This window comes from Oculina patagonica, chromosome 1 (assembly GCF_052425735.1).
Source record: "Oculina patagonica isolate OP01 chromosome 1, crgOcupat, whole genome shotgun sequence".
NCBI classification, from domain to species: Eukaryota; Metazoa; Cnidaria; class Anthozoa; order Scleractinia; family Oculinidae; genus Oculina; species Oculina patagonica.
In genome coordinates, this window is record NC_135758.1 from 11,125,805 (window position 1) to 11,138,802 (window position 12,998).

The window sequence follows — 12,998 nt, forward strand, 5'->3', positions numbered from 1 at the left end:
CATAACCTTTTTCCATCTAAAACCACTTTTTGGGAGCGGCTTGCTCATTGCCCACCCGTAAAGGTTATTCGCATCGAGGTACATTATGCATTTTTTTGGCTGGCTCGGGTCAAATCCCTCAACATAAGGGTTGTTCGCCTTTGCATATCTCTTGCTTACCATCGAAATTCCGCCTCTTAATCCCCTTTCAACAAAAAGATGCATTTCATAGTCCGTAAGTAACTCAAGCTCCACGCCTGTCTTTTTCAAAAGTGCGTCCCAAGAAAGGCCTGGCGTCGTGTAATAATTCGCGGGATCTAACCCGTACTTCTCAAGACAGATTTTTCGGAAGTTTTCAAAAACGTCAGCCAACAGAGAAACGTCTGTCTTAACGTACAAATCGTGGTAGTCGCCCAGGGTCTGGCAGCCAAAGGTTTCCCACACGTTTTGCGCGTGTTTGTACTCTTCATCCGTTATGTTCTCATCATTAAGTTTGCTGTAAAACTTTTCTTTTTCAGGCAAACTTGTTTCGCTAAATCTTTCCCATGAGTCCATGTATTCGTAAGGATAGATTCCCTTTTTGCAAAGAAGTTCAAAACTTTCATCAGACTGTGTTGAAATAGATTTTGTTATATTTAATGACTCCTTCGGTGTCGCTGTTACAAGTGAATCAAGACTTCCTTGAAGAAAGTTTAAGCTGTCAATAAAACGCAGTCCGCCAAATGAAAATGTGATGTATTTTTCCATGTTGTTTGCGACACATTTTACCTCTTTCTGTGCCTCTTTTGAAATCTTTGACATTGCCTGCATTAAATGGTGCGCATCATAGCCCCTTAGGGTGTGAAATACAACTGGTATTTGGACATTTTTTGGATTTATTCTCATCATCAAGTTACAAATGTTGTGCGCGGCTCCTCGAAACTTCCCTGTTATGTGGCAGTGGTCCTTTACCACATCTTTGTAGTTCGGCTGGATAAGCGGCTTGTGGCACTTCAAACATTTTTTTTGGTTTTTTGCGGCCACTATGTGTGTGTTTTGTGTCAGCTTTTTTAGCTCATAGTGGTGTTCGGTACCAAGGCTTTGCTCCGCTTTTTTCGTGCTGTAATAACATTTTTTGTGAAGCTGCCCAAAGTAATTAAGTTCACCATAATACCCAATCCAAACCGGCAACGAGTCTAAAAAGTTTTGTTTCATCAGCGTTTTTTCGCAAATGTGGCAATCGGTTGCATTTTTGAATTTTTCCCAGTCTTCCGAAGTCATCACAAGGGGTTTTTGCTTTGACAATTCAAATCTTATTTTTTTCTCTTCACTTAAAAGGCAGTTCAAAAACACTTCAACGGCGTTTTCACCCCTGTAAACGTAAGGTTTTTCGTGTTTGCCGTCGCTCCTTACAACTGTGTAAGCAAATCCACATGCTTCGTGCTGTTCTGTCTTTTCTGTGTAGCTTTTTTTCTTCAAGTCTTCTAGTTCTTCTCCTTGTTCTTTTCTCTTCTGGCTGTCCTCGGGCGTTTCGCGTTTACATCCTTGCATCTTTCTTAACAATGCCTCAAAGTCGGCGTAAATTACAAAAGGCGCTTTCATTTGTTTTTGATAGTTTTTAAAAGAAAGAGTGTTTTTCCCCTCTTCCGGCATTTCGATTCTTGTTGGCCTGCCGTTAACTCCATTGCAATATTTTTCGTGCTTTTCGAGCAAGTCTGCTCTTGTAAAACCGGTCAAGCACATCATGCAAAAGTGTTTTTTGTTGTGTGATTTAGTCTGATCGTAAAGCAGAGCGCTTACTCTTTTTACAAAACAGTAGTGCTGAATTAATCCTGACTCAATTAACATAAGGTTTATACGGGAAATGCTATTTTCTTTTTTGCTTGTTCTGAGAGGTATCACACAGTCGTCTTCCCATCCAAACACATTTATTGCAAGGCCTCTGTTTTGCGCCTCAAGCCTGTCAATCTGCTTTAGTGGCGTTGGAAAATCGATTCCATTGTAGTTTATTCCGTCGTCAACTGGGTATCTGCTTGTTCTTTGCGGATTTTTCTCATCTCTTGGCGGAAATAATGCAGCTCTCAAAGCCCATTTCAAACATTCGTTATCCCTGTTTTGCACGTTAATAACTGCTTTTTTGTTTGCCAATTTTGGTGGTAAAGGCAGATAACTCCCCCCTCTCAATGGCTGATAACGCGCGACATTGATATACGCCATTTCTATTCTTTCAATTTTCCACCCCGAGCCCTTCTCTGACCAAGCCTCAATTTCTCCCTTTGCTTTTTCGATAAATCTGTCAAACTCTTTTTCGATTTCTTCTTTGGTGTTTTTTGAAAACACGTGCGGTTCTCTTTCACTGAAATAGTGGTTCATGTGTTGCGTAACTCCGTCTCTTTGTATCGAAAATTTAACTTCAAGTCCAAAGCTTGCTTTTAAGCTTCGTAAGTCATCAATTTCGCTTACTAAAAGATCATAAAACTTTTTCTTGTTTTTTCTTGCAAAAATGTAAAGATCTTTGTTGTTTGTGTCAGATCCGGGTATGTCCATTTTCCATACTCTAAGCCATTCGTTAAAATCGGTGTGGGCGAGTGAAAAAGACAAATTTCTTTGGGGGTTTCTTTGAAATTCACGGAGGTTTTCCTCCATCATAGCTTGCAAAACTTCTGACGAATATCTTGCGGCAGCCATCTGTTGCATATACTAAAGAAAAATATTTGTTCAATTGAAAAATAAATCTAGCACACAGGTGGCGCTCTCTGTTGCTGCGGGCCGTTAGAGGTGCCGCCAACGCCTTTTTTGCAACTCGTTTCGCGAGAGGGGTAAGAAAGGCGTCTTGCGTTCCGCGCACACATGTAAATTAGGAGTTGTGGACACAAATTGTGACAAGGAGCGAGGCGAGCCTGGGCGAGCCGAGCGAGTTGTCACGGTTTGTGCCACAACTCCTAATTTACATGTGTGTGTTTAGAGCTAACAAATCGGTCCTAGACGCAATTGAAGACGATATCGTCGGTCTTTGTCGTAAAGACTTTGACAAATCCAAGAAAGCGTTCTATCGGGGAATGTCTTTTTAGTCGCCGTTCTGCTTTGGAATGCAAACATCACGACGTGGCGGATGTCGGACGAAGACGATGAGAAGAAAACTTATAGAGCTGAAGCAAAACCAGGTCTCTGTAGAGACTCCTTTCTTGTGCTGGTCCTGCCGACTTACGGTCAGAGTGGCTAAGCAACAACGCCCAGGATCAAGGTGTAGTTTGTTCCATTTTACTTTTGGTTTGATTTCCTTTTGATTTAACACTTTATTCATGTTTTCTTTAAAGGCAGATTGCGTAGATCACTTCAGTTTTGGAAAGTAATTCCCACGCCTTGTTTCATTATAGGCACTATTAGTCGGGCTTCATGTTGCCACTACTTATAATTCCACGGCTTTTTGTTACAACAAACAATTAATCACTAATTTATTGGTGCTGAAAATTTATCTGTCTTTGTTCAGATCACTATAACGGGCTTATTAGTTTTGAGTGTATCACTATATTTTCTACACCTTCTATCTGTTCCTATTTTATTCCTTGTTATTGCGTTTATTGATCTCGGTTTATTTTCATTATATTGTTGCTACGGGCTAAGGTTTCCCGTTAGTCTCCTATGCATTTTGCGTCCTACAGTATTAGTACTTTGCTTTATGGCTTTTTAGCCTTCTGCTTGAAGGGCATGTGCCCTTGAGGGGTCTAAGATATGAGATTGTTTATGTTTAAGATTTGAATACAGTGCCCTTGACGGGTCTATGATACGAGATTATTTATGTTGAAGATCTGAATACAGTGCCCTTGAGATTGCATAGAAGAGCCAATATTGTTGGAATTCAAATAAACCATTATTATTATTATTATTATTATTATTATTATTATTATTATTATTATTATTATTATTATTATTATTATTGTTTATGTTGAAGATTTGATTACAGTGCCCTTGAGGGGTCTATGATATGAGATTGTCTACGTTGAAGATTTGAATACAGTGCCCTTGAGTTTGCATAGAAGAGCCAATATTGTTGGAATGCAAATAAACCATCATTATTATTATTATTACTACCAAAAATAAGTCGTATTTGTAATGTATGCTCAAATTTAAGTCAGAATGTATCTTTAGCCATTGTAAATATTTTAGAAATAGACAAATAAAATTATTGCTATTATTATTATTATTATTATTATTATTATTATTATTATTGTTGTTGCTGTTTTTGTTGAAGATGTGATTACACTGTCCTTGGGGGGGTCTATGATATGAGATTATTTATGTTGAAGATTTGAATACAGTGGCCTTGAGGGGTCTATGATATGAGATTGTTTATGTTGAAGTTTTGAATACAGTGCCCTTGAGGGGTCTATGTTTAATGATTGATAATGTTGAAGATTTATTATCACTCCCCTTTAGGGGTCTGATATGAGACTGTCAATGTCAAGTATTTATATATTTTCATAGTGCCCTTTAGTGGTGTATAGAGTACATGTATGTTTCTTGTCGTTTTGTTTCTTTCTGGAGTAAGCGTTCATAAATATTTAATTGCGTGTCTCTGGAAGTTGCTTGTCTGTATGTATTAGCTTGCTTAGTCTCTCTTTTGTTCAAGTACCATTGTTTGTTTTCACATATTCCTTTATTATCACTTTGTTTCGTTTTTTCTTTAGACATTTCTGGCACGAGGTTATAGTCTTCACCTACATGTGATACAGGAGAGGTGTCTTTATTATTATTAAAAATAAAAATAAAAAGAAATAAAATGAAATTTACAGCCCTTGTTTTTGAGTGCTTCAGAGATTTCTCTTAGTTACACAGGAGTTTTTAACAGATGGAGATCTTTTGCCTCAACTGTGTTGGGTACCAGTCCCATCCCTGTAAAGCCCATCAATTGTGCCTCGTTCATGCAGTTAATGCTGTATTCGAGCACATCAGTGTTTTCTATCAGTTGCGCATTCCATGGTTTCAAGCCGCTGCACGATCTGGCAAGCTTGAGTGTCCCAATTATCCTTCACTGTTATAGCAGTTAAAGAAAGTACGGTCCACCAGCTTATCACTGAAAGGAATGCCCAGAATCAAGGTGTAGTTTGTTCTGTTTTACGTTTGCTTTCAGTTTTGATCCTAGTTATCCTTTGGTTTTTTCATACTAGTCGCATTTAGTGCTTTTCATCTTATTTTACATTAATTCAATTGTTTTTGTATTTTATTTTCTAGATCATGAGTCTGAAGCTTTGCCATTGCCATTTATTGATCTCTCTTTTCGTTTACTTGTTCTGTTGGTGTATTGTGATATTAAATCTGGTGTCAAGTGAAAAGATTGTGTTTAATTATCACTTCAGTATTTTGGAAAGTTTTTGGTGCACCTTGTTTCATATTAGGCACAATAAGTAGGGGTTCAAGTTGCCACTACTTTTAATTCTGGGGTTTTTGTTACAAGAAACATTGTTAGATTTACCGGCAGTGATGATGGAATCTGTTTTTGCTAAGATCGCTTTTAGGAGCAATGTTAGTTTTAGTGTTGCTCGGATCTGTCTTTGCCGAGATCGCTATTACGAGTTTTTTAGTTTGCAATGTTTCGTTTTATTTTCAACACCTCCAACGATATTTAATCCTTTATCTATTCCTATTAAAAATATGAGGAAAAGCGTTTCTATTATCTATTGATCTTGATCTTTGTACCTTTACGCAATAATTTTAGTATTCTTATAAGCCAACGTTTCGCGTTGGTTTCCAATGCATTTCGCGTCCCACAATGTTAGTACATTGCTATTTGGCTTTCAAGCCTTCTCCTTGAAGATGACGTGGCCCTTGACTATACACTGCGCACCTCAAACCCGCACCCAGCCCTCTGATCCGTGCCGGCAAAATAGTAATTTATGCTAATTTAAGATCATCACAAATTACATATTTTGCCTCCACTACACATCCGGACACACAAGACATTGATTAAATTGGGTGCGTTGGCCAGCCAAGCCATCGTCCCGTTTATTCCATCTCAACATATAATACAAGCTAGGTATGAATAAAAGACAAATACTAAGTGCACCAAAGCCGGACACGAAAACCCCTAAAAACCAGCAAGTGGAGAAAACGGGGAACGTGTGGCCCCGACCAAGGCAGTGGCGCAACCCTTGAGGGTTTAGGGTATTCTTATCTAACTACTGTAAACAAATACTTTTCCAAATATACGATCTTACAGTGATACAATTCTGATAGTAAACCTAAATATTTAAACAAGACGAAGCGTCATTCGAAATATATGATCTTACAGTGCTACAATTATAATAGCAGAACTAAATATTTAAATAAAACGAAGCGTAATCCTGCATCCACTGATGACATAGGAAAAACAAATATAACCAAACATTGACCAAAACGTGACGAAGGCTGACCGTAGAATGTCTCACCTTTCTAACGGCCACCTATTTAAACTCAAATCCCACTATACACTGCGCACCTCAAACCCGCACCCAGCCCTCTGATCCGTGCCGGCAAAATAGTAATTTATGCTAATTTAAGATCATCACAAATTACATATTTTGCCTCCACTACACATCCGGACACACAAGACATTGATTAAATTGGGTGCGTTGGCCAGCCAAGCCAACATATAGAGATAAAAAGAAAGGGCTAGAGCAAAGTGATTATAATTTTGAACTTCTCATCTACTTGCTAGAGAGTGTCAACAGAATGTAACTAATTGTTCACAACAGAGGTTGAGGCCAAAGGGCCATGTTAGCGGAAATTCCTTGAAAGAGACCATCATCTGAGTGGGTAGTTCACAGATCGTGTAGCCACTTGAAACCATGGAAAGCGCAATTGATAAAGGAAACTGATTATTTTGCTTGAATCCAGCAGATACTGCAGATCAATGTACAATTGATGTGCTTCACAGGGATGAGATTGGTAGCCAACACAGTTGTATAAAAGTCATAAAAGGATCTCCATCTGTTGAAAACTCTTGCGTAACTAAGTCCCGGAAGTTCTGGAAACAAGAGCTGTAAATTTCATTTTCTCGATTATTAAAGACACCTCTCCCGTATTACAGGTAGATGAAGTCCAGAACCTCGTGTCAAAAATGTCTGCAGAAAAAACGAAAAAACCAAGTGAAAATAAAACAATATGTGACAACAAAGAAGAGGGGAAATATATACCAAATTAAAAAGAACCCCAACGTGCCTTAACAAAACAGAAGCTAAGCAAGCTAACAGACAAGCAACTTCCAAAGAAACACAATAAAATATTTATGGACGCTTTATCCAAAAAGAAACAAAACTACAACAAACATACTCTATACCACTCAAAGGTACTATCTGATATAAAATTGTTTAACATCAACAGTCTCACATCAGCCCCTTCAAGGGCAGTGTTTACAAATATTCAAAATAAGCAAACTTGTATGACAGACCGCTCAAAGGCACTGTATGCAAATCTTCAACATTAAGAATCTTATATCATAGACCCATCAAGGCACTGTTAAACAAATCATCGAAAATTACAAACTGATATTATAGATATCCGTAAACGGCACATGTCAAGGGCCACGTCATCTTCAAGGAGAAGGTTTGAAAGCCGCGAAATGCATTGGAAACCAACGCGAAACCTTGGCTTGTAAGAATACTAAAATTATTGTGTAAAGCTACAAAGATCAAGATCAATAATACAAACGCTTTTCCTCGAATTTTAAATAGGAATAGATAAAGGATAAATATCGTATCGTAATGGCGATCTCAGCAAAGACAGATCCGAGCAACACTAAAACTAACATTGCTCCTAAAAGCGATCTTAGCAAAAAACAGATTCCAGCATCACTACCGGTGAATCTAACAATGTTTCTTGTAACAAAAACCCCAGAATTAAAAGTAGTGGCAACTTGAACCCCTACTTATTGTGCCTAATATGAAACAACACCAAAAACTTTCCAAAATACTAAAGTGATAATTAAACACAACCTTTTTACTTGACACCAGATTTAATATCACAATACACCAACAGAACAAGTAAACGAAAAGAAGGATCAATAAATGGCAATGGCAAAGCTTCAGACTCATGATCTAGGAAATAAAATACAAAAACAATTGAATTAATGTAAAGTAAGACGAAAAGCGCTTAATGCGACTAGTACGAAAAAACCAAAGGATAACTAGGATCAAAACTGACAGCAAACGCAAAACAGAACAAACTACACCTTGATTCTGGGCATTCCTTTCAGTGATTAGCTGGTAGGCCGTACTTTCTTTAACTGCTATAACAGTGAAGGATAATTGGGACACTCAAGCTTGCCAGATCGTGGAGCGACTTGAAACCATGGAATGCGCAACTGAGAGAAAACACTGATGGGCTCGAATACAGCATTACTACATGAACGAGGCACAATTGATGGGCTTTACAGGGATGGGACTGGTACCCAACACAGTTGAGGCAAAATATCTCCATCTGTAGATCTCCATCTGTTGAAAACTGTTGTGTAACTAAGAGAAATCGCTGAAGCACTCAAAAGCAAGAGCTGTAAATTTCATTTTCTTTCTTTCTTTCTTTTTTTTGATAATAATAAAGACACCTCTCCTGTATCACATGTAGGTGAAGACTATAACCTCGTGCCAGAAATGTCTAAAGAAAAAACGAAACAAAGTGATAATAAAGGAATATCTGAAAACAAGACATTACAACTAAACGCCGGCTAGGAAAAAAGGCGTAGGTACTTGAACAAAAAAGAGACTAAGCAAGCTAATACATACAGAGAAGCAACTTCCAGAGAAACGCAATTCAATATTTATGAACGCTTACTCCAGAAAGAAACAAAACGACAAGAAACATACATGTACTCTATACACCACTAAAGGGCACTATGGAAATATATCAATACTTGACATTGACAGTCTCATATCAGACCCCTAAAGGGGAGTGATAATAAATCTTCAACATTATCAATCATTTAACATAGACCCCTCAAGGGCACTGTATTCAAATCTTCAACATAAACAAACTCGTATCATAGACTCCTCAAGGGCACTGTATTCAAATCTTCAACATAAACAATCTCATATCATAGACCCCTCAAAGGAACTGTATTCAAATCTTCAACATAAATAATCTCATATCATAGACCCCTCAAGGGCAGTGTAATCACATCTTCAACAAAAACAAAATAATAATAATAATAATAATAATAATAATAATAATAATAGTAATAATTTTATTTGTCTATTTCTAAAATATTTACAATGGCTAAAAATACATTCTGACTTAAATTTGAGCATACAATACTATCATACATTACAAATACGACTTATTTTTGGAATAATAATAATAATAATAATAATAATAATAATAATAATAATAATAATAATAATAATAATGGTTTATTTGCATTCCAACAATATTGGCTCTTCTATGCAAACTCAAGGGCACTGTATTCAAATCTTCAACATAAAAAAAAAAAAAAAAAAAAAAAAATCTCATATAATAGACCCCTCAAGGGCACTGTAATCAAATCTTGAACATAAACAATTATAATAATGATAATGGTTTATTTGCATTCCAACAATATTGGCTCTTCTATGCAATCTCAAGGGCACTGTATTCAAATCTTAAACATAAACAATCTCATATCATAGACCCTTCAAGGGCACGTGCCCTTCAAGCAGAAGGCTAAAAAGCCATAAAGCAAAGTACTAATACTGTAGGACGCAAAAAATGCATAGGAGACTAACGGGAAACCTTAGCCCGTGGCAACAATATAATGTATGCGCACAATAAACGCAATAACAAGGAATCAAAATAGGAACAGATAGAAGGTGTAGAAAATAAAGTGATACATTCAAAACTAATAAGCCCGTTATAGTGATCTGAACAAAGACAGATAAATTTTCAGCTCCAATAAATTAGTGATTAATTGTTCGTTGTAACAAAAAGCCGTGGAATTATAAGTAGAAGCAACATGAAGCCCGACTAATAGTGCCTGTTATGAAACAAGGCGCAGTGGGAATTACTTTCCAAAACTGAAGTGATCTACGCAATCTGCCTTTAAACAAAACATGAATAAACTGTTAAATCAAAAGGAAATCAGACCAAAAGTAAAATGGAACAAAGTACACCTTGATCCTGGGCGTTGTTGCCTAGCCACTCTGACCGTAAGTCGGCAGGACCAGCACAAGAAAGGAGTCTCTACAGAGACTTGGTTTTGCTTCAGCTCTATAAGTTTTCTTCTCATCGTCTTCGTCCGACATCCGCCACGTCGTGATGTTTGCATTCCAAAGCAGAACGGTGACTAAAAAGACATTAACCGATAGAACGCTTTCTTGGATTTGTCAAAGTCTTTACGAGATGTGATGTTTGCATTCCAAAGCAGAACGGTGACTAAAAAGACATTAACCGATAGAACGCTTTCTTGGATTTGTCAAAGTCTTTACGAGAAAGACCGACGATATCGTCCTCTAGCACCGATTTGTTAGCTCTAAACTGATCTTCATTACTCTTCTTATTGAACGAAAGGACGAGCAACACGCTTCTTTCAACATCCCGCATCTGCTCAGCGGCATCTCATCGCTCGATCTCGTAGAACCAAGACAAAATATTGGTAGAACTGCAATTATAGTCGCGACAAGATTCTTTATCTGACCAAGAAGATCACGATTGTTCCGAGGATAATTTCTCTGACTTTAGTTTTGTCCGGTGGAAAACCAAACATTGACCAAAACGTGACGAAGGCTGACCAACGCACCCAATTTAATCAATGGTTTGTGTGTCCGGATGTGTAGTGGAGGCAAAATAATGCGTTTCCCAACACAGCAAATGCTCATGAGCAGGTGGTTTAAAAGTGTCATTTAAATAATGCCATGTCTTGAAACCCGAGAGATTTGAGAGGCGAGTCCCGAATAAGGTCAAGCAACAAAATCATATGACTGATTGCATTTATAATGATGCAGCGTATTGGGTATTTGTGACAACATCAGTTTGCCGTCGACGTGAGACGTGATTAAAGTGTCGACAACTTGCCTACCACCCTCCCCCACCCCCCTAAAAGAGCCAAAAAAATTATAGGTTATTAAATCCCGAAAGAAACGACTACTAATCCTATGGTGGCGACCATAAATTTAATTCGACTGTTTGAAAAAAAAAACAGTGGGTGATTCAGATACCAATGAAATATAACGATTATACCTCTGTTCTGGTGCCACTTTAAGGAGTTTCTCAGGTATTTTAATGTCTTAACCAATTAAAAACGACGTGACGTACCTAGGTACATAGAGCAGGGGTTTCTCAGGCACTTGAATTTAGCAGTTAAAACAGTGTTTTTAATTTTTCGACCAATTAAAAACGTCACTTTGCACTAAAAAATGCGTTTCCCAACACAGCAAATGCTCATGAGCAGGTGGTTTAAAAGTGTCATTTAAATAATGCCATGTCTTGAAACCCGAGAGATTTGAGAGGCGAGTCCCGAATAAGGTCAAGCAACAAAATCATATGACTGATTGCATTTATAATGATGCAGCGTATTGGGTATTTGTGACAACATCAGTTTGCCGTCGAATGAACATTCAAATAACCCTATTCAGACCGGGGGGGGGGGGGGGCTTTTGAGGCCCGCGTTGACTTTGAACTCTTATAACTTTTTTAAGATTTAAGGTGGCTCGACCCAGTTTTTTTCTAGCGATACCTATCAACTTTGAAACCCTCATACTTAAAGGAATTAATTTCAATGACATATCTACTATATCACATGGATTACACATAGAGTGAACTACAATATGATATAAATTTTTGGGAGATCGGAATGAATATCACGTAACAATGAAGTCACACAGGTTTTTGCTCCGAATCGAATTTTAGCCCGTAACCGCATTTTCTCTCGAGATCCTCAACGCTACGTATACCTTGGGTGTTGGCCTTCAGCTCTGCGGAGTTTCATCGAAATCTACAAGAGGAATTTTGAAATATCTTGGAAATTCTTTTTACATAGTATAATTTATGCGTAGAATAAGTAAAGACTTCATTCAAAGAAATTTGCTTCTTTTTTGATGTTTAATGAGAGGCTTTAGCCCTCATTCCTTTTACAAATGTCCCATATCCGATATCCAAACCGTAAGAAGTAGGTAGACTTGCGCGATTTCGAAAAATATGAAATATATGAATCATGGTGAAGCTCAATGTTTAGCTCTATTTACCAATTTTACGCCTACTTTCGCAAAAAGCGATTATTTCAAAACTCGTCGATGAATTTTCTCCAAAATTTTTCAGAGTGGCAATTGATCAGTTCACTACACAATCCCTGAATTTTCATTGATTTTGAGTAATTTGCAGTCATTTTGGGTGGTTTTCTGAAAATTTTTGAAATCCAAGATGGCGGATCCAAGATGGCGGCTGTTTTGACATCATGATGTAATTGTCACGTGATGTGACGTCACCATCTTTCGTGCCGTATATCAAAAGAAAGATGTTTGGACATACAATGCATCCTATAAGTTTCATTGTGATTGCTTAAATATTCTGGTAGTTACATAAGGGGGGCTTCCGAAGCCCGAGAGATTCGCTGTAGTTGTCTCAATTATTGATTCTATCCTTCGCCGTCGCTATTACAACGAAAGTGTTTTCGTTCCTCGTCATTTTAGTTCTTATATATCGCTATTTAAACGTCATGTCTTCTTCTCGGAATTTACCCTAAAGGCTGGTTCTCATATGATCACCCCGATCGCTTCTATCGCATCGATCGTTTGCAAATACTGAGACGATCGTAGGCGACCGATCGTCCGGTATATGCAAAGTGCCTGGTCAAAGCCTTGGTCTGAAACAATTATTTTTGCGCCAAACTCAACATAATGAACCAAGTTACCAAAACCTCGTGTGTGCGTCGGAATAACATTCAATGTTCATGAAAGTGGAAAAAAATTAGTGTTAATCAAAAAATATAACAATCAAGTTTTAAAGCGTTTTTTTTTTTCGTGGCTTCCAGGGTTTTTGGTCACTGGCCTGCCGCGGATCTTTTGCGCAAGGTATTTTTATTTATTTATTTATTTATTTAT